We start from the raw sequence: 23,620 nt of genomic DNA on the forward strand, positions 1-23,620 counted from the left end.
AGAAATGTTCAGGGTGACCATATATATGATGTTTTATCTTTTCCACCCATTCCCAACAGGCATTGCAGATGTGCTGGAATTTCCTGGACACACCCTGGATTCTTGCAGCCTCCCTTTTCTGGTAAGCACTTACTGTGGCATCCATTGTAGTGGTTCCTGTATACCAATGACATCTCCCTCATGGGAATTCCCAGATAAATATGTTGCAATACAAGTGGAGCAAGGGAAACAGAAGCAATGATGCTGTCTGTAACAGCACCATGAAAAGCATACCTGAATGAATGTAGTGGACATCCACCCAGTGTTCATTAGCAGAGAATCTGGCTACCATGTCCTAATGTTGTGCTGAAAATTCATCAAGATGGTTTTGGTCCTGGGGTGGAAGATGAAGGAGGTGAGCACACAATTTGTCATGCACATCGACCTTCACAATGTTCTTAACTAATTTGCTAGAGCTTTACTTCCCAGTGCTGGTGTTAATTGATGCTGTTTCTACAGATGATTCAGGGGGCTGTTGTTCAGGGCCAGCTGGCTGTGTGGGGGACATGGAGGGATGAGAAGGAAATGTAAGGGTTGTATGTACAATAGAGAGTAAGATGGGTCACATGTCTTAAAAACGGGTCCAAACAAATAAGGACCTCTACCTTCACTTGCCTGCCTAAGAAATAGGGCTGAGTTGTTTAGAATGGCTGAGTTGAAGAAGGCAGCAGAAAAACCTTGAACATACATCAGTGGTGCATTTCCTGTGCAAGGGAAATGGAGAGACTTTCAGCCATGATATATTTGGAGAAGCCAGTGAGTGACTAATGGATGAGTAACTGCAAGCTGGCTTAATTACAGTGTCTGGATTAGTGCATGTTGAGTCTTCGTGGAGGACTTTAATATGTGCCTTCAGCTCCCAACCTACTTCTGAGCTTCCCCTTTGACTATTCAGATTCTCCCTCTACCTCTAGCATGTACTCTGAAGTACATGCAAGTAGCACACAGGAAACACCCTGGGCCATGAGAGGGCCAAGCTTGGCTAAATCTGTGATATGTCCCTCAATAAAATTCAGAGTAAGTGACTTTGTCAAGCTCCTTTCTGCTTTGTTCCAAACACAACTACATCAGCGGCATTTTGCATCGTGTCTCTGGGGCAAGCTGTGTCCTTAAGTTAATCACTGGAGATAAAAAATGAGCAATGCCACAAAGAGAGCAGGGACTGAAGAGCACAAGGAAAAAGTGAATGGCTGGCTGCAAAGTTGCAGTACCTGCTTCAAGTGTGTGGCATCAGCCAGCACTGAAAAACTCCAGCTCAGAGTGGCACTACTGTCAGCTCATGCACTTCAGAAGACTGGTTTTCCCTTGGATCATATTTTTAACAGTAAATCACAGTGTATAAAGCTGACTCTGCCATTAAATCAAGAGTCAGATAATCCAACTATTCACTTAGAAGGAAACTTCCTTGATAATTAACATAAATAAAGCCTTTGAGGCTTGTAGGTGTCAGAGCCAAGACTCAAGGGAGAAAGTGATAAAGGCAGGCAAATGTGGATGGCAAAACAAGAGGTTCATTAAAGGGGTTGGAAACAGACCTGTCATACTTAATTTTGTTGGCAATTTGGTTATTAGAGGAATTAAAGTTTGAGGATGTTAGAGAATAAATGGCTTGTTTTACAGTGCTGTGAAGGGAGCTTCAGGCTCCAGTATGTCATACTCATCTCTTTTCAGAAATCTGGAGGAAAGGCTGTCCTGCTGGTGTCTGCAGTTTGCTCACTAGGCTTCATCTTTGGAAGTGAAAATTGTCTTATCAATGGCTCGGATTTTTTTATTCTTCCCTCACACTACTTCTGTGTCATAAAAATAATACCTGGGGCTGGTTCAAGCACCAGTGACATTCCTGCTGAGGAATATGATCAGTGATATTTTCATGGGGAAAAAAGTGATAGGGCAGGTTACAGAGACTGATTCTGTGGTGGTAGAGGGTAGTGGGGCACTGCAGGTTTAGTGTACCTGAAGCAAAGAGAGGAAATGGGGGAGCTGTCCCTCACTCAGACCTGTTGGCCTCTCCTCTCTACTTGTAAAGTGATGGTGATGTACACAGACAGGATCTGGGAGGGGTAGCTGTACTCTAGTTTGGGAGCACCAGTTTGGATGACACCAACTTGCAAGAGCAGCTCTGCTCTTGCAGGAAGGATGCATTTAAATATCTCCTGCAGCTGCAGGTTTGCAATGAAAGGAAAAGCAGCTGTTTCAGCCCCTCTGAGGACTTTCACTCCTATATAATTCTCCCAGTGTGAATACCTGCGATGATTGTTCTTTTTTGGGGTGCTTGGAGACACCTTGGATAGAGAATAGTGTTACTGTGACCTTCAAAACTCATGTGAGAAACTCAGTCAAAATTGACATTCTTGGGCTTTTAAACATTGCCTGAAGATTTGTGAGCCCTAGATGGGAGACAAGAAGATTTTTCCTTTTTCCCACCTTGAAATTGCAAAACCTGGTTCACCCAAAGGCTCTGGATATAGTCAAGAAACAAACAAGAGAGAGGAGTTAATGCAGCTGAACGTAACCAGCCTTAGTAGCTTGAAAGAAAACCCATGAAGAAGGGCTCCAGCTCACAGGTGTCTGACAGTCCTCAGGCTCCATCTCATCTGGCTTTGGAAGCAATCCAATTCCAGGGCAAAACTGGCAGAATGTTTTTGGGAAGGCACCCAGAAGCAAACAGGCTGGTGCCAGCACCATCACCAAGGCACGGCACGGAGGGATCAGCCTAAGCTGAGGCATAAGTGTACCAGTGAGGATCAGACAAAAGTTCGCCTGGCTTCTCTTTTACTTTTTATTCCGCCCTTTCATTCCTTTGTTTTCAAAGAAATCCTAGGAATCATTAAAAGGAAAAATAGAAGTTTCTTGGCCTAAAATCCTGAAATCCCAGAGAGGATTGATTTTTTTTTTCCTTCTTTGAGAGCTTGCTTGTGCTGGCAAGTGACTCATTACACAATAGACTTCTCTCTGAAGCATTGCCTTGCCTGAGAGGAGTAAAGGAGAGTTTTCCTAGAAGAAAAGTAATTTGATTTTTTTCATTTAATGTATTTTAAATTTCCTTTCTTTTTTTTTTTTTTTTCCTTGGTGTACTTCAAACTTTTTCCAGGGATTGCTGTACAACAGCACCTATGGAAAAAATAAGTAATCTTTTTTAATTCATCAGTTAATTATTTAATATTTTAATAGTGGAAAAACCCTTATCTTTTGGAGAGAGAATTATGCCCTTTTTGTGAAGCTTTTTTCTGTTCAGCTTCTGAAAATGGACAGAAGATGGAAAACTTGAAACCAAAGCCTATGAAACAAGGAAAAGTTCTGCAGTTTATTTCTATGTTGAATTATCTCTGTTTTCCCCTCCATGACACACATCATGATGTGATCTTGCATGAGACAATTTGGTTAATTCAGAGTGACAGCATCCCAGAACTTTAATTTCAATTCATTGCTTGGAGTCTGGGTGACCTCTCCTTTTATAAACCTGAATTTACCTGGATGAAAGTCTGTAAAACTGTCTTTCTTCATCCAGCAAGAGGCCTCCAAATGGGTTTATGGCTGCTCTCCATAGTGGAAGAGCTGGTACCTTCATTACAAGGTGGCTGTAAACATTTGGTAATCTTATCAGAAAAGCAAATTTATAAATACTTTGATAATGGTGACAAATGTTAATGTTCCACTTTCTTCTGAATGCTACAGAACATTGAATGGAGAGATGTCTGAAAATTGTTTTTTCAGATTTCAGAAATTTTTGAGAATTTCATTCTGCCATGGAAGTTTTTTCAAGGACAAGAGAGATTTTTTGAAATCCTGAAACTATAAGCAGTAAAAAGAAAGTAATGTAATATAAGCAGAGTATAAGGGAAGTGTCTCCTTATGGATAAAAGGGTTATTAATTGCTGCTTGGAAAATCTCCTATCTCTTTGCGTGTGTGTCCTGTTTGAAGCATGACGTATGCTCCAAGTTCCTCAGTTTAGGAAGCTCCTGGTGTGCTCCCAGAAGAGGGAAAACTGGGTGTTAAGGTCATCCCCAGACACTGGCTCAGAAACAAGAGACATCATCCTCTCAAAATGTCTGCAAAGGCACTGGTCTGATTTGGTCTCACTTAAACTTCTTTTCTTAGTGATTTTTACCAGCTTGATGTGTCTGAATCCTGGACTCAGCCCATGGGAAGCATAAAGCCCAAACCCATAGGTGGGGCTTGGGCATGAAAGTCAAGGCTGGCAGGTATCAAGCCTTGTGCAAATATTGGTGGAGAAAGTAATTGGAGGTTCAGTCCCCAAATACCATGACCCATATGGGACAGACATATAAGAATTGCTCTTCTAACTTGATGCAAAACTATCACAGAAGAAACTTCACTGTGGACCTCAAAACCTGTGACAATGATGTGAAAAAATAAGACAGTGCTTGCCATACATGTTTTAGGGATATGGGAATCATCATAAATGCACAGAACATGGAACAGTATCTCCAATTGTAAAATCTGATTGCACTTATATCAGTGCAAGCTTCTCAGCCTGAAGAATGAGAAACTTGTAAATGTGGAGGTGGAGGTAATTGGGCCTCAAGCAGGTGAGGAGAGGACGGGACCAGGTCGGTCATGGTGTTGAAGATCAGAAGCTTTCATGCACAAAAGAAATGATTGTGGTATGAAGTGTGCTAATTCAGAGGGAGAAGGTCACTTATGCACATAGGGAGAAAATTAACGACACAATTAATTCCTCATGGATCCTTTGACACCACAAACAAATATTTATTTTATTGCAGCCACTCTGTGTGAGATAAATTGGTTTTACTAGAATGTGTCCAACAGACATTCCACTGACTTTCCTCTATGCAACGAAGGACAGTGACATGAAAATCTTTGAAGGTAGATGCAGGAAAGAGATTCTCACTTGACATGTGGGTTTGGTTCAGATTCATCTTTGAAATGAAAAAAAGACTTTTAAAATTCTTTTAGTCAGAGAAGGGGGGGTAGAGAAAGAAAATAAATATTGATGAAGAATGAAACTGAGCATGTAACACCACATTCATATGGTTGCTCTCTCCTGAGCTTCTGGAATGTTTTATGCATTTTAAATGAACCAGTTTAGCAGAGGCCAGGTTAATTCCTACCACCTAGAAATGCACACATATGTATGTATCTATTGAGGGTCCTTCTGGAAGCAGGAGGTATTCATCCAGTGTATAATTTGCTTTGTAAATTTTAATTTTAAATTGAAAAATGTCTCATAAATAATGATTTGAAGCCTCAAGAACATGAGGCCAACAGTGATATAAAAAAACATGAGGAAAATAAACGTACTCACATGTGGAGAGAAACAACCACAAGGTCTATGGAATGAATAAAGGCAACCTCATGGCAATGTTGTTGTACCATATATGTCCCAGTCTGCAGAGAAAGTAATCCATTCAAAGTTTTCTGTTGAGTTCTCTGACACTTTCTATGGCAAATTTCTTTTGAAAGAAGTTCTAAACATTTTTATCATGGATATGCTTTTATGCCAGCTTTGACACTGACTCCTTCTGTTGCTTTAGGCAAATTCCATCCAATGATTAAAACTTTGAGATTTTGTAGGGTTGGTTTGCTGCCTTTGTGAAGGCTGTCATATTTATGGAATAAAGTGGTTAGGCTGTACTCAAACTGTAAACCATGGAAAGTTATCTGTGAGACTCCTTGTATCCACAACTGTCTTTGTTCCTTGATAAATCAGGGGTGCACCTGAAGTTCATGTGTTAATCTCAGGATCAGTGCTCCAAGATCTTATACATCAATGCTCTCAGGGTTTCCCTGTTCTTCTGTGGGTTTCTTGGAGTCATTGGCCTGGCTGTGGCTCAGGCTTTACCTCCTTTGGAGCCTATACCAAACCACCTTGTTTGGTTATGGGGGTCAAGAGCATCCATCTGAGGTCTGCTCAACTGATAGTACTCATTTACAGTCTGTTTTGATACTATCCAAGCCTAATAAAAAATCAGACTTTTTTCTGATCAGCTTTTCAGTAAGAATTAATTTGGGCTCTAGATGCAAACTGTGACAATGTTAGTCACCCTTGAATGTTTACCAGTTTTACTGCTAGCATTATTGTTGGCACATCAGTCCCCATATGGCTGTGAAACCAAACTGAAGTCAGTTCTGAGCCCAGCTCGTTGCTTTCACCTTGAAATGAAAGTCAAGTTGGAAAACTGCTGAAACCAGCTGTTTGTTGCAGCTTTTTCACAGTGCCTGATTGCTTCCTGGATGTCTGTGATGCTGGAGTTGGCACATTGGCCTGATCCTGCCTCCTCAGCATCAGGCCTGGGGGAGAGCACAGCAAAATTTAACATGAAAGACATACCACCAGTTATGTCCTGTGATATCTCAGGCTGCTGTTTGCCTTCACTCATCTGTTTTTCAACCTCAGTGGTCTGTTTCAAGCAATGAAGCAATCCCTGTAATTAAAGGGGACTTGTGTGTGCCCAGAATTGCTGCCTGTTGCAGTGTGATCGTGGCTGGCTCCTGACACTGCTTTCATGTTCATGTAGCCTCGTCACTCTCTACAACTCCCTGACAGGAGGTTGTGGCCAGCTGGGGATTGGCCTCTTCTCCCAGACAACCAAGAGGAACATCCTCAGGCTGTGCCAGGGGAGGTTCAGGTTGGACATCAGGAAGAATTTTTTCACTGAGAAGGTCATCAAGCTTTGGAATGAACTGCCCAGGGAAGTGGTGTGGTTGGTCACCCTAAAAATGACTGGACATGTCACTGAATGCCATGGTTTGGGCTTGATTATGCTGGAGATCTTTTCCATCCTTAATGGTTCTATAATTCTATGGAAAGCCAGGCTCCACAAACCTGTAATTCACACTGCCTTTTGCTCATACTTGTTTCCTTCTGATGGCATTTAGGAGGTCCATGTGCTTTCCATTAGAAAAGGAGGTGTTTGATACCAGAATGTTGGGATATCCTGCGCTGTACAATCACTCTCACTTCCCCAATATTATACACAAAATGAAATTAACCCTTTTGCATGAAATGATAATATTTAAGTCACCACAAAGAGCACAGAGATCTCAGTGTTAAAGGTACAACAATTTAAAGATGAAATTCCAGCTGAAAACTTCATGTGTTTAAATTCCATTTTAATTCAGATATGTTTCCTGACTTTCATGAATATCTGTGTTATTTATAAGCTTTCGCTAAATACCGTTGATGAAAACTTTTCAATCTGTGCACTGTTTGCAAACTGTTCCTTTCAAATCATCACTATTCATCATATGTGTAAGCTCACGTGGTCTGCTTCTTTGCAACCTGCTTGGATGGCTGAGACACATTCATAGGAAAATAATGAGCAGTGTTCCTTCAGTGCAATCTGTTTAACATTCAGAAACGTTTTCAGATTGGGAAACAGTTCTCCAATTCACAACTAAGCAGGAGAAGAGGGAGACCTGTTGAATAGAAGAACTCTAAGTTAGAATCTAAATTAGATTCAATTATTCTGAAATACATTCATGAATATTTTACTTAGTCAAAAGTACTCAGTGAAATATTTAAAAAGGTAGGCCTGACCCAAGATAGAAATAACTTCAGTGCTCAGTATGAATAATGGCAGTGACTTTATGTGGTTGGATTTCTCTCTGCATTCATATTATGCCCTTGGACAATACCAGCATTTTTCATTATTGCAATACCTGACATCACATAATCTTTACCAGTGAATGTGCTTGAAGACCCAAAATCCAACAGCAACAAAACATGTGGGTGTTTTCCTCACCTATGTTAGGTTTAAAATAAAGATTAGCCTGACTAGATCCAAATTTTCCCCAACTTTCACAGAATACCAGAACTGGAACCAGGTTCCTTAACTCCCAACACCATGCTCTGAATTTGTTTTAAATGGTGCCTTCTCAAAGTTATTAATTCCAATCAAAATCAATCTAAACTATGGGGGGTTTCATTATTTGAAATTATATTTTTCTTAAGACTTATAATGATGTAATTGAATTTTGTTAATTTTAATGATCTTTCATTCATTTAATTTCATCCAAAAATTGCAGAAATGCTTTTGACATTATAATTTTGTAATGGCAACAACGTGGAATACCAAACATTTGTTTGAAGAAATTTAAATTTACTCGATTATCAAAAGAACTCCATTTATACAGTGCTTTTGCAAATTTTTTTTTACCAAAAGCAGTTTGTGTAGAAATTCTATAACAAAAAAAGAAAAAAACAGGAAAAGGATTTCAGAAGGGAAGAATTATGCTTTGACAGCTCCTTGAAAAGAAAGATTATAGTGCCGTATATATGTAGAGAGAGAGAGAGAGTTGTGAAATGCTGAGGTTTCAAAAATGATGTGGAGATCATATTGAAGAGGATGATAGAGTACAGAAGACACATAGTTGAAGAGTGGAAGCTGGACAGAAAATGTGCTTTGGTATGGTAATCTGCTGAAATCCTCAAGAAGTGAATCAGCGCTCTATTTTAATAGAATATGAATGATTTATACGTATCTCACAACCTACTCTCAAAAAACATAAGCAAAAAAATCCAAAATGTTTTTTAACCTTTTGACACGATCAACTCCACATCACATCACTGCTGTGAAACTTTAATGTTCTTTCAGGCTTATCTCCATCTGCAAAATGATTATGGCAAGTGCCTGAACCTCTTTAGCAAGTCTTACAACAGCTCTTTTTATTTGTTCCGCTTTGTGGCTTCTGCAAGTAAAGTACACAGTCAGCACCATTTAAGGGGGCTGTTTGAAGTCGGATGTCTTGCACTTCTTTTTGGTGGCAATAACTATATATACTCTAGTAAATAGAAGATATAAAAGCAGAAGAGTAAGTGGAAAACCTTGATCTATGCAGGCTTCTGAGAAGCACTTAGGCATTAACTCAGGAAGGAATAGTGTGGAAATCCTGCATATTCTTTCACTGTTCATTTCCTCAGTACCTAAAAATATTCCTTTGCTTCGCCATTAAGCCAGGCGTGATGAGGGCAAGGTAAGCCAGCATGAAAGCAGAGGGTGCTCTTCTTTTTCAGAACGAAAATATCCAAATAAATCAGTATGTACTGACATACATAACCAAGGATCTGGGCTGTGTTCAAGGAAGCTGTAAGCTGGGGGTGGTTTCTTGGAAGAGATTTGTGTAGCTTTGGGGAAGAAGCACTATTTTGAGAAGTGGCTCTTTCAAGTGCAAGGAGCAGAGAATTTGGAGACTCTCATTGCTCCAATAAACCTCAGTACCCAACAATTAGTAATTCCTTGTTAGCAGCTTTTTTCTCTGAATGCATTCTGCATGTTTGTGTCTTCTATTTTATTCATGTACAAATGAAGACTACAAAGATTATTCTTTTTTTTCCTATTCCTTTTTTTTTTTTCAGTGAAACAAGTTAATCAGAACTATTTTTAAAATTTATGTTTTCCCCTTCACTGTTCCCTCTCAGCTTCAGTTGATAAGTTTCCAAGCCTGCTTTCTCATGTCCTGTAAATAAAACAAAGGGATTGGAGTTGGAATATTTCTGATGCACTTATATAAGATGCACAGGGAACAAATTCCAAAGGACACAATCACAGATGTCCTCAGTATGGAAGACTACATTTGGCTTAGGTTCCAGAATTAATGACTGTGCAGTTAGTTATTGTTAAAATTGGATTTACTGCCAAGTTTGTTAAAAAGCACCAGTAATTAATATTGAAAATATTTTCTTCCTATAAGCGCTAACGCGGTCATATCTTGGGAGTCAACTTGCATCATGATTTGATTGCTATAGCCCAGATTTTATTGGCATCTTTGGTTATTCTTTTCAAATAATTGTCTTAGTGTTTTAATTTGATAAGTTAAATTTTTAGTTACTGAAAAAAAAAGTTATTCTGATGCCAAGTAGAAGTATCTCATGTATAACAGAAACTGATAATTTAGTGAAATGACTGTTCTGGATGATGATAAAGCTTGGAGAGAAAAGCTAAGGACCACGACAGTCAAAGCTGCTCTTTGCAGTGAAATGAGGCTCCTTCACCACAGGATAATGAAAGAAATGGGACTCAAAGTTATTCAAAGAAACTCTTCCTATTAAGAGAGAGGAATTTATTACATTTGAATCAGATGCTAACAAGGAAAAAATGTCTTCTTTTCAAACTAGTTTCTTGGGAAATTACAGAAATTATAGAACCAGAGAATCATAGAATATTCCGAGTTGGAAGGGACCCACTAGGCTCATCCAAGTCCAACTCCTAGCCCTACACAGGACAGTCCCCAAGAGCCACACCATGTGCCTGAGAGCGTAGTCCAAACACTTCTTGACCTCTGTCAGGGTTGGTGCTGTGACCAACTCCTGTGGAGTCTGTTCCACTGCTCAACCACCCTCTGGGTAAAGAGCCTTTCCCAAATATCCATCCTAAGCCTTCATGGCCAGGATTGGACTCCTTGGATTCCTAGCCGTGGTCATCAGAGAGGAGAGATCAGTGCTGCTCCTCCTCTGTTCTTTGTTAGAGAGCTCTTGACTGCTACAAGGTCTCCCCCCAACCTCATTTTCTCCAGGCTGAACAGAACAAGTGACCTCAGCCTCTTCTCATGATGCTCCCCTCAAGACCCTTCACCGTATTTGTAGCCTTTCTCGAGATGCTAAAGAAGACAAATGTGGTCTGCAAGGCTTTTAACAAACACCCATGCTGGGATATGTGGAGACAGCCACAGCAGGTTTTTTGAGCCACAGGAGGACTCAACACAACCTCAGTCAAGATTAAAATGATGGTAGAAACTGCAGATCCCCTCGTCCTTTCTCTGTCTGCTCAGATGAGGAAGACAAGGCACTTGCTTGAAAGATACCCATGCTACATTCTGAGCAGGGGCAAGTAGGATCATCAGCTTTAAACTGACAGATTTTGTAGCTGGGTTTCAGTGTTTTGGTTTTTCTTGGTTTTTCTTGGGTTTTTTTTGTTTTTGTTTTTGGTTGCTTTTTTCATTGTTGGTGTTTTTGAAAAACTGAGTGATTTTATGCTTGTCTAAATTAAGTGTAAGATTTGAGTCCCAAGTCCATCACTCAGACACTCTGTGATCTCATAACTCCCAAGAGTCAGCCAAAACTCTTTACTGAACCTCATCTTTGGATTTGAATTTCATAGTCATGTTTTTCTTCCTGCTAAAACTTTGATGAACTTCCCCTCAACAGCTGCATGGAAGAAATATTTGATGGAATACTTGACTTCAAACTGATGCAATAGACTCCAAACTATCTTTCCAGAACCAAGGTCTTGCTAATTGCCCTATAGCTTCTTCTTAATGTCTTCAAATAAAACATTTACACAGGTTTCAAATTGCTTCTCTTGAAAGCTGGATATTAATTAAGTTTGTTCCTATGGAAGCACCTTAAGCATCTTTGCCCACTCACTTTCTTATTTGTTTATGCACTTGCACTATAAAAATAGTTCATTAAAAGAAAAATGGAAATCATGTTCAGATGCAGAATAAAGTCTCCTCAGTTACTGAGATTGAAATGCTGCCATAAAAAGCAATGCTTTCTGATGAGACACATTTTGTAATGTTTAATGAAAGGTAAAATGAAGACTTAAAAAAAATGATAGATCATAAAAAATTCCATACTTAATGCAGCACAAGGGAGAGAGATTCATGATTCTGGTGCATGCACATTTAGGAATGGTTTTCTGTGGTGCACCTGCTTTAACTCAATCTACTTTGCAAAATCTTTTTAATCTGTTTTGCAAAATTCTGCTACTGCAGAATAGCAGTGATTCATTTTTTTTTCTCCCTCATGATACCACTCAATTATCCCCCTTTTGTAATTTTTCTATACATATAAATGTGATGTGTGTGATATGTACATGTGTAGCTGTCATATTCAAGTAGACACCTAGACTGAGCCTTCTCTGTCCCAGCATCCCATAAATTTCTTCAAATGTGTTTTTTTCCCTTGGATTTTTGTTTTTCTTTTGATTCTTTGTTTATTTAGCTAAGGACTATGCTTTTATTTGAGACCCACTGATTAGGCCATCTCACAGATCCCATGGCCATGATAGGTAAAAGATTCTTGAAGTTATTCAAAACTTGACTTGACATGAACAACCCAGTCTAGCCTAACCATCTTTGAGTAGGGGCTTGGATTAGGGACCTCCAGAGGTCCTTCCCAAATCAAATTGTCTTGTGATTCTGTGATACTTTATTTTCTGTAGGCCAGCTGGGAAAATGCTAGTATGAAGTTCTTACCAAAAGTAGATTACCTCTATGATTTACTTTGGAGAAGAACTCAGCAGCTTTTGCTCCAAATGCAAAGGAAAGCAAATCAACTCTTCTGTAGAAAAGACATTAATGGATTGTCTCAATCCTTATAATTTAAAATTAATAAGAAAATGACGAGATTCAAATTGTTCAAGAGATATTAAAAATGAGTGGACTTCAGAGACAACTGATTGATGATAAAAGGAGGCAATAATAAGATTATGAATAGTGGAGTAGCTCTTTTTGCTCAGAAAGCCTTTTGGTGAAACTGAGTGAAGTGTGAGGGCAAGATTTTGGATCTAGGTTAGCAGACATTATTTGGCTGTGAAAGATATATATCCAATCTTGTTTTGGATGACTAGTGACAAATTTATTCATTCTCTCTTATTCCAGTCACCAGAACAGAAAAACATTTCAAAACATCTGCTCAACTAAATGAATTGAGCTGTGTCACACACTGGGAAGGTCAGAGTTCCTATGTCATATATATGAACTTTTTTATCTAGTATAGCACATAAAAAATCCAGATAGCTTTCCTAAGTGGCTACTGGATCCACATTAAAGTTTTTTTTTCTAAAAATTCAGTGCATAATTAATTTAGACTGTTGCAAAAACATTTCTATGAATTTATCTATTAAATAAACATGGTCTTGTAGTCTGAAAGACAAGATTCTTTCCAGAAGAAAACCTCAGACATTTGAGAAGTCTGGATACAAAACTATGAAGGGGAGGTAAGGATTTTTAAAGGAACTAATAGATCTAGGGAATTATTGCAATGGAATTTGAGAACTTTATAGTTTATAATTAAAAGTTATAGCTTATACTTTATAATTAAAAGAGAATAATTAGATTAAGGATATAATTTCTGTAGGTATTCAAAGCTAATTCTTACAGCTCATTGCATCTGTTGTTTTCACCAAAGACAAAAAAAAGTAAGATCACAACAGCAGAAGTAAGTGATGACTAAATGACTGGGGTTTCATTATCAAGGTAGAGAAGTATTAGATTAAAATACAAAAGGATTTTCTTCTCATGAAGACTAGAAAAACTGCCACAGGATGAAATTTGAGAAAGGTTTAGAAGTTTTAAAGGTCTGTTGTGAAACCAAGTCTTTTGGTTTCAAAAAAAAAGTTGTGAGTTTCCTTAAAAGAGAGGGAAGATGCACACCTATATTTGGCCCACAATAATTGTGACCCACCAGAGCCAGACTGCCAGGAGAAAATGTGTTTTAGGTGGGATTTCTCCATATCCAGAGGGAAATTCTAGTGTCATTGCAACTGACCTGGAATACAATTTATGTCTCTCACAAGAATTATTCAAGAGGGCTATTAAACTTAGAACATGGTTACTAGAATGGAAGAATAGAGATACTATGTTAAAAAAAATATATCTAAAAGCATCCCTTCTTCTGACTAGCAAAATGAAAGCTAGAAGAGGATGTAATTATTGCTTATAAATATCTACAATCAGGTAAATTCCAGGAAGAGATAGAAGCCAAAGGACAAATGGAGTATAAATTGATCCTAAATATGGTTAGGCAGGGTATTAGAAGCCTTGGAGGAAGGAGATTAATGCAGATCAGTTGTTCCCTTGGAGTAGTAGGTACGGATCACATAACTAATTTTAAGAGGGAGTTTGATAAATGCATATCACTAGTGTGATATGACATGATTTCCTGTGAAGATTGAGGGCTGGAACTGGTTACCCAGGAGATCAGTTCCTATGTGGACAGATAATTGGTGGAGGGAAGAGGGAAAAAGCCAAGCAGCACAAATAACTGGGACCTAGATAGAAAGGAAGCCAGAGACTGGAATTAATTTACCCATTTAGGAGGTAGATATATGGCTTAAGAGAGTCTTTTATGTTCACCCTATAGACAATGCAGAGGAATCAGCTCTTTCAAAGGGCAATTCATTCCACCAAAACAGCAGCATATAAAGCCAAGGTATTTATTCTGTGAAACCTGCTGTAGGTGAACTTGCATAACAAGGGGGTTGGTCTAGGTGATCTCTGAGGTCTTTTTCAATCCAGACTATCCTGTGATTCTGTGATTCTATCATTCTTTGATATTTGAGTTATCTTGTGAAGAGAATTACCTTTTTCTAGATCCTTCTTTGTTGAAAATAGCAAGAACGAGCAATCTTAAAAGCCTAGATTTTCAGTGGCTGTAGTTAGTTGAAATGAATCTTGCCCTATCTAAAGGAAAATGTGTGAATAAATGAGGAGATATAGAGGGAAATGTGAGAAATTTGTCTACAGAGAGGAAAACGAGGGCAGTGATTTAACCTAATTTCTGTAGTTTTATAATAACCTTGATATTTATTCAACATATAAATTACATTTGCAAGTGATTTCCTTGGCAATAGAAGTAAATTGGTAATGACAGTGTGTGCCTCAGAGAAATCCTGTTAAAGATGTGTGTTGGAAGAGTTGAAAGGTGAACACTTCATCTAAGTTTATGAAAATCATTCTTTTCTAATTTTCTGTCAATGTTTCTTAAAGCTACAAAGCTGTTGCTAGATAATTTTCAATTTTGTCTGAGGAGAAATGGATGCTTATACATATATTTTAAGAAATTAAGTTTTGAACCAAGTAACTGTCTTCTACCACATCTACTACAAATACACACTTGTTTCTTATGTTAATCTGGGTGCTGAATTCTTCAAAATTCTGCAAATTTTCTCTGGTGTATTCGTAGAATTGTGGGTTGTATTGGAAGAGACATTGGTCTTGAACTCCACAATTTCACATCACTGCAGCCAAGGCTGCCCTTGGGCTTCACATTCCCCACCAGCCCATCCAATGCGCTCCAGGAACCTCCTGCACTGCTTATGCCCTGCTCCAACAGGTATCAGTGTTTGAAGTCCCCCATGAGGACCACAACTTGTGAACGTGAGGCTTCTGCATCTACTTGATCTTCCTGTTTGGGTGGCTTGTAGCAAATCCCACTGTAATGTCACCTGTCCTTGCCTTCCCTTTAATCCTCACCCGTAGGCTCTTGGTTAACTCCTCATCCATCCCCAGGTGAGCTCCATGTACTCCAGCAGGTCATTGGCATAGATAACAACACTGCCTCATCTCCCCTGCCTGTTCCTCCTAAAGAGCCCATATCCTTCCATCCTAACACTCCACTGTCACAGGAGACATCCCACCATGTCCCTGCAGTGCCAATAAGATCACAGCCCTACAGGTTGTGACCAGCTCTAACCCCTCTTGTCTATTCCTTGGGCCAGCTCACTGGCTGGAATTTCTTTGTGCTGCTCTTCAGGGCCCTTCTGCTGACCTCTGCAGTCTCTGGGAGTCTCCTGCTGGCACTGGCATCCAACTGGTGGGATGGATTGAGGCCCTTTTCCCCTCCCCTATTAGAGGCAATTACTACAATACAGAAAATGCACTTACAACAGTGATTTGCAATCTCCTCCAAACCACACAGACATCAAAGCTTGTGAGACACATGAATGAACAATTTCAAATGCATGCCAAATTGGGCAAAAAGACAAGGGGCAAGATCAATACCAAATACCAAAGAAATGTAAAATATTTCCTTCTTATGTAAAGGAACAGTGATTCTTAGCAAAGATCATTAAACATTGTATTGCTCCTGCCATGCCATGCAGATGAAAGAATTCTATTTAATTTCTGCAGGGAATTGTTTGTCTGGGAGCATTCTTTTTTTAGCTGTGACCAAAAGCCCATTCAAAGTTACTTTGAAAATATCTGTCACACAAGTGCACACATGCACGCCCTTTGTCTTTTCACTTCTTCTAGAGGTCACACACTTCACCTGTATATTCCTACCTCCCACAATGACCTTATGCAAACCATTGCAATGGAAGAACTATTGATATCTCCAGGCTGAAATACTGAAACCAGCTGTTACCCTCTCCCAAGGTAGATGCGCAAAGCAGTGATTGTCTCTTGTGTCAAGTGTCAGAAGCCAGCAAATAAAACTTCTACCACTGCCTTCTACAGTTGCCCTCACCTTGTCACAAACTCTGTGTAGTCCCAGCTGAAGTGATACAGACTCTCATTGTCAAGTGGGATCTTCTCACCAAGAAAGTTAAAGATCACTAACTTCATGTTCTGACCATCACAAGGGATATCTCACCTATATCACTCTTCCTTCCAGTGAAGGCAATTTGGGGGTTTTGTCATTTTAGAGAGGAAGGAATTGAATAGAGATGTACAAGGTATTGTTGCTACATCCACTGATGTTACTATTTTCATTTCCCTCACAAGCAAATGCATAGAATCAATATAAAACTCATTCTTATGTCAGCACATATCACACAGCTATCTCAGCCAGAGTTACTTGTCCTTAAAGAAGAGGATGTCCAGCTTGCTTCCTAGCAATTGGCCATTACAAGGGAATATTCACTGCACTGAATTAACTGAGCCTGGGCAAAGTTGGCTTGGTTGGGTTAGTTTGTTGGCACATTTGCATTCTGCAGCAGACAGAGGTTTGTTTTAATTACTTAGAAGTGTTGCATGCACACAAATCATTACCAACCATTTGCTTGTAACACAGACACACAAGGGGAAGAGCTTCTGCCAAGCCAGTATGACTGGGCCAGTATTTTTACTGTGACTGATATCTTGCAACTGAAAAATCAGAGGGTTTTATTACTTTTTTTTATTATTGTTTTTGGCCTCCCAACTGCCCCTAGCATTCTGGCTTATATATATGACCTGAACATCTGCAACAGAACGAGAAAATCAGAAGACCCCCATCACACAAGCCACCCTCTGTCCAGCAGTGGAGCTGCATTGTATTTTAAATGTTTAGAACAAAGGAAGACAGATTAGGTAGAGTTACTATTAAAAAAAAAAAAAAAAATGCAGCTGGTGTTTAAAGTATTCCTAAAGCTTTGTCCAGTGCTCATTAATACCTAGTTAGACTCACACAATATCTTAGGTTGGAAAAGACCTTTAGGAACACCAAATCGAGCTGCTAACCCAGCATTGCCAAACCAGCTACTAAACCATGTCCATAAGTGCCACATTTACATACCTTCTAAATAGCTGCAGGGATGGTCACTCAGCCACCTCCCTGAGCAAACTCTTCCAATGCTTGACAACACTTTCAGGGATGAATTTTTTTCCAATATCCAATAGATAACTCCCCTGTCACAACTTGATTTCAACTCCTCTTGCCCTATCATTTGTTTCTTGGGAGAAGAGGCCAACACCCACCTGGCTACAGCCTAATTTCAGGGGGTTGTAGAGAGCAATAACATCCCCCATGAGCATCCTTTTCTCCAGGCTAAACACTCTCAGCACTCTCAGATTCTCTCTGGATACTTCTGCAGCTCTTTTGCCCTTCTTTGGACATGCTCCAGCACCTCAAAGTCTTGAACTGAGGGGCTCAGAAATGAACTCAGGATTTAAGATGTGACCTCACCAGTTCCTAGTCCAGAGGGTTGATCACCAGTCCTGCTGGTCTCACAGTTGCTGATACAAATCAGGATGCCATTGCCCTTCTTGGCCACCTGGGAACCCTGCTGGTTGGAGATAGTAGTGGTGGACAGTGCCTGGGGCAACCACCAGTAATAGCTGATATATAAGGAGAGTCTGTGTTCAGACATCTCATCTGCAGTCATGCCAGTTGTACCAAGTAAATTGTTGTACCCACTCAGAGCCACACAAGTGGTTCTGACTTCCTTCTTGATGGATGAGACATGAAAGTTGGCTGACACAAACTGGAGGACTAGACAGAAGGGAAAAGGAAAAGCTCTTGGCTGTCACAAGCTGCAGTAATACATCCCAGCTGTGTGCTCAGTTTTCAGTCTGTTGGTAGCAGAAAGCAACACCAGCTCCAGTTTACTGCATAGACAATCTCTGATGTGATAGCCATGAATTTCACAGCCTCATACAGTTTCTTCTCACAGCCTGTCTCTTTGTAGGATTTGTGCCACTTTGGAGAGTGGTTGAGGCCAGACTTGGTGCAGAAGCTGAGGAGATGGAGTAATTTGGGCTGGACCACTTAATTGTTTTCAGGGAGATGGAAATGGTCAGATTTAGCACCACATAATGGATTATTGCTAGTCCTTGGAACTCTGGTAGCTGACTGTGTGCATCCTCTTAATCAATTACATTTAGTCTTGCTAGACTTCAGGTTTGGTTAAATCACTGTGGGGTAAGAGCATGAACAAACTGTAGCTGCAGGCAGGAATTGTGTTGTACCAAATCTGACTGAAGAGCTCAGAAGAGCTGCTCTGTTCTGGAGCAGCAGCAGGATGATCCTCAACACCCAAAGTGATCCAGGAGGTTGTGTTTGGGGAAATGAATTTTATTCTCAAAGTAACTGAGTCACAGCAAAATTCCTTAGCTTTCTTGAAGCACCCCACAGCATGTAAGGCATCAGGGTTGACAGGAGACTTTTGATTGCCTAGTGGTGGTTAGAGAGCAGCCAGAACACGGTGGGGCATGAGTATCTGGAGATGTCCTGTATGTTATGATATTTAATGTGATGTACAACATGTTTCAAATTGTAAACTCTCAAATGAAAACCTGATGTGTCTGGCTATTTCAGATCTTAAATCTTTAGACGGCTTATCTTTGCTCTCTCACCATATTTTAGCACTTCAAGCCTACTTTTTCTCATTGTCCTAGCAACTTTCAATGATGTGACAGGCTAAAACCCCCAATTAATTCTAAGTCTTTCCACTAATTCCAATAAAAATGTAAATCACCATTAGCAATTTCTTTGCATGGTTATATATAAAAAAAGAGCAGAATTGCACTGCTGTTTTAATAGCCTAGAAAGAAAATAAGGTTGTACTATGCTGATCAGAGGTCTAAAATAAATGTACCTGCTCTAAAATCTAGGCAGCAGTTCACTGTACAAGTATGATATTTAATCACAGCAGGGTGGTCAGGCTTCTGGGGATGTTATAACTGTATTAAGACTAAAAATAGATATGAGTTAGAACCAAAGTACCAACCTGCTTTTTCAGTGATGTGTACTCAAATGAAGCACCTTAACCTAGTGCCTTAAGAGACTTGTGGCTTGAATATTTATTATATGCAAAGTGATAACAACATTTCATGTAGTGAACGCCTCTGATAGAGCATTAGCTGGTGGTAGAGCTCTTGTTCACCTGGGGAAACAAACTCTTTAGATCAGTTTGAGCTGGGTTTTATACTCATGCAATCTGCCTGTCCTTGAGTGGCCTCCAAGCTGTGTGCAGAGCTTGGGAGAATGGATGGGAAGCTTGGAAGAGGGAGGGCTGAGATTGGCTGAGATCATTCCCAAACTTGCTTTTTTCATCAGGCAGGGACAGGATAGCCACAATGTGCTCCTGCACAGGGACAGCCATGCCTTTAGGCTCTCTGATCTGCCTCCTCCAGCCATTACCTCTGTGTGTAGCTTTTGGCAGGACCACAGGCTTGCAGGAAGTGCAGGAAAGATATCCTTAAGGGCTGGCACTGACTGTAATAATAATCCTCCTTTAGGGAAGACAAGTACATTTGCCCCCTCTTCTCTGAGGCAATCCTTAAACCTCAGTGTGCTCTTCTCCCAACGGTGGTAGCAGAACGTTTGGGTTGCCTGACTGTAATTAGCACTTTGTTGCCAATACAAAGTGAGGAGCAGCACTTTGTTGATGGCTCATGAAATTATGTGGGATAGAGCAGAGCAATGTAGGTGGTTCTGACTGGAGCTGCCAGGACCAACTAGCAAAATTACTCTTTCTGCAGGAAATGAGGAAAGGTTTATTCCATGTTAAAAAGCAAATTACAAAGCCTAAATTGCTCTTTTTTGGAGCCTTCATCTGGTATGTTCTGGTGAAAACAGAATTATACGTGTTCTGTCTGGCAAGAAATAATTTCATTTTACCACTTTACTTTTCTATGAGAGCTGGAGATAGGACCTGATTTGGGAATATCTTGAGGAAACTGCCAGGCATTGGACATATATTATGGGTCCCATATTTATGTAATGGGAAGCCCAAGGAGCATGCTCTCAGAACAGTTTTTTCTATCTTTCCAGAGGCACTAATGGAGTTTAAGAAGTATTAATACTACTAACTGTTTGTGGAAACTGAGTTCAACACATTTACTGGAGAAAGTGCTGAATTCCCTTTTGCTGTGATCATCCCCTTTTGTGTTTGCTTTGGCAGACCTTTCAGGGAATAAACACATCACCACCTTGTTACAGGATGAAATTTCTCTCCTAAGTTTCTTTTAACTCAATATTGACACTTAAGATGCACTTTAGCATTTGCAAAGAACACAAACGCATTTAACTTGGGCCTGAATCTCAGTTTTTCTGCCTGGTCTTTAGATGAATCTGGGTTTGTTTGTTGCTTACTACCTAATTTTATTTAATTTTTGTCATACGTCTTGTTGAGGAAAAGGAGGTTTTGTGTCTTCAATTTAATTTCAAAGTGAAAGTTCATGATCTCCAGTTGCATCGTTTTTGTGCCTGTTGCTTTGTCCCATCCCTTGATGAGGGCTACCCTGTGGTACCTGCAGATTGATTCCATTTTGCTGTTGGGCTTGCTCCATTCTGTCCAGAATTTCCTGCAGATGCTAATAAATCCCTACTCTTCTTCCTACAGCTTCTTTCAGCTTAGCATTGGGACTTTGCTTCTAGTCATGTGTGTAACTGAGACTGGGAATGGTTCAGAGGATGATCCTGTGAAGTCCTGCTCTATAATTCTTACCGGCTACTTAGAGTTTGCTTTCAAAACCACATTTTCTCCCCTCCCATAATTTGTGAGACTTTAAAATAGTTTAAAATAGAATAGATTGTTTCACTCATAAGTGAGGGACCTACAACGATCGTCTAGTCCATCTGCAAATATTTTCCCTGATCCAGCCTGCCTGTTAATGTAGTGAAATATACAGGAATGCATGCAGGAAAATGAAACTTCCTATTAGATTTCCACCTTTATTGTGTCTCACTATGAGGTTTCCTGTGATGTTTTTTCAGTTTGCTTGTTCCCCCCACCTCATCCCTTTTACTTCTGTGGATTGGGGCAGAGAGGAAGCGAGAAGAGTATTTTTCATGAGTAATGAATGGTTCTGAAAACTCATCCCAGTTGTGAATGATACACCAACAGCCATGCAATGTCCCAAAAGCATCACTGGAGAGACATGAGTGCTGTAGCTCACTCTGAACTCCCCTTATGAGGTGTTTAATCCTCTCTGTTCACCTGCACTGACTTGATTGCTGCCTAACTTAGATGGCTGAAAGCATTCTGCTCTTGTTAAGTGTTACAATGAATGCCCAAAGTAATCATTTTATACATGGCCCTTTCTTCCACAGCAATAAGTGGGTATTTTAGAATTCCTGTGTCTAATGGATGTTATTAGGATACCATGAGGTGCTTTGCTGCCTGTCTTAGAGGAGCTGTATAATAGCTGAGATTGATGTGTGTTGACAAAAGAGATCATACCCTGAATTATTATTCATATTACAGTGAGATGTAGAGTGCTCAGCTCCATTGTATTAAATCATGCATGAAGTTAAAACAAGAGAAGATTGATGCTTTTTGCAGTCTTGGAATAAAATAAGCAAAGGATACAACAAAGACAGGAGGAATGTTACCTGGTGATCATGAGATAATCGTGGTCACAGTGATTATTGGACTGTTGAAACAATGTCCTCATTTTTCACGTCAGAAACTATTTGCAGAAATTATACAGCAGAATTTTTAACATAAAGAATTAAAATGGAGTTCTTCTGTATTCACAGGGAACACTTCATGAAAGGGAAGTATCTAAATTTGTTGAATAAATTATTCACTTGGAAGTAATTGGCAGCCTGACTTTTTCTGATGTCCTTCACAGCACTGAGGTATGAACTCATAGCTCAAAGACAATCAGGAGCAAATTTAAACTCAGCTGAAGTACATAATTTTCCACTTAAATGGGATGTTTCAGTGTATGTTCCAGTATGACCTCACTCACATCAATATGATGGAACTGGAACTTCACTGCTTCTCAAATTAACTTTTTTCATGAGCAGACGAACAATAAAGACTAGTATCCAGTGGGTTAGTAAGGGGAAGTGCATTCCTTGATTTTTAGTAAGAGTGAGGCCAGGTTGCAATAACCAGTAGGTAGGGTCTTATTCAAAGGCTTTCTAGACAGTCAGGCAATTGAGACACAAATTTGTGCTTGTATTCATTTATACAGCACTTTGGCTTTAGCCTTGTTTTCTCGAGAAATCAGACAGAAAATGTCAAAATCTCCCCACTATTTCTCCCAGTACATGCAATTTTTTTCTTCTCCTGTGCATATGTGGTAGCGATTTGAGTGGCTGAATTTCCTGTTTCTTTGTAAGCTCTCTTACAATGAGAAGTACAGATCTTCATATTTTGCACTCACATTTGTCCTGTGGTTTTTTGCCACATGCTTCTTCTTGAATTAAGTGTCTGAAGAGTAGCAATAAAGATGAAAAGAATAAGAAGAGCAAGGTCTAACCTCAAGTTCTAAATAGATTTCAAAGGGTAAATGAAGGATGAACAAAGAGTGAGAAAGAAAGCAATCTGGATTTGAGGTTAGGATTGTGTCAAGTTCCTCAGTAGTTTTCTTAGGGGAAAACTGGGAATCAACAGTGTAGTGTATTTCCTAAAGTTTTTAAATGTAATTTAGCATGATAATTGTAGAAATGGAGGTGGCTGTAGTATTTAAAGAGCTTGCAGAGAAATAACTGGTTGCAATGACAATGGTTGTTATTAACAGAGTTCATTGTAGGATATGAGGCTGTAATTGTTAAAGTTGTTGAGGCTCATGCTGCCTGGAGGGGCCTATGGGAAAGGCACAGCTGCAAGCTGGAGGGCTGGAAATGGCTGAGGGGCGAGGAGTCAGTTGAGTGACAGTTGGGAGCGAGATTGTGATTGGCTGGAGGAATGAGCGGACAGCATATGAGAGGGAAGCTGATTGGCTGGGGGAAAGTGTGGGCAGGGTACAAGCGGGAAGCTGATTGGTTGGAGGATGCGTGGGCAGCTGATTGGGTGATAGAACACATGGACGGCAGAGCTGCAGCTGAGCCAGCCAATGGGTGCCCTTCTTCTGTTAAATTCCGTTAGGCTTCAGTTTGGTTTCAGTTATGTCTGGTAGAAATTGAAGGTGTAAAGAGGGGGGCGATTTCTGCAATAAAGAGATCTTTTTCAGATGCATAAGGAGGTCTGTGCCGCTTTGTTCCTACAGTTCCTCCAAGGCACTTTCTGACACTAAGCATGCTTGCTGTTTTCTCAGATGGGACAGAAGATAATCAAGGCATGATTCAACCACTATTTTTGCTGACAGGTCTCACTCATTGTGCTGCTTCTTATCAGCACAAAGCCAGTGCTGAAGGACTTCAGCTTTTTTCAGGGAGGCAGAACTGGGCATGAGGACTGTGTGTGTTACAGGTTATTCCATATCAGTGTCAAATGT

General features: G+C 39.9%; 1 long non-coding RNA gene across 3 annotated transcripts in view; it reads right to left on the minus strand.

The window, feature by feature from the left end:
- Positions 1–23,056, minus strand: part of LOC111925233 (uncharacterized) — a 40,503-nt gene extending 17,447 nt beyond the window's left edge. The window contains exons 1-2 of one of the 3 annotated variants that reach the window (XR_015283471.1): positions 21,786–23,048; positions 5,328–7,441 (exon numbers count right to left, since the gene is read on the minus strand). This is a non-coding gene — a long non-coding RNA (uncharacterized LOC111925233). Of the gene's footprint in view, positions 1–4,747; positions 7,442–17,243 lie in introns of those variants that run through there. The other 2 variants (XR_015283459.1, XR_015283466.1) reach the window with 2 other exon arrangements.
- Positions 23,057–23,620: the final 564 nt, after the last annotated feature.

The sequence above is a fragment of the Cyanistes caeruleus genome, chromosome 1 (assembly GCF_971803275.1).
Source record: "Cyanistes caeruleus chromosome 1, bCyaCae1.hap1.1, whole genome shotgun sequence".
Lineage (NCBI taxonomy): Eukaryota > Metazoa > Chordata > Aves > Passeriformes > Paridae > Cyanistes > Cyanistes caeruleus.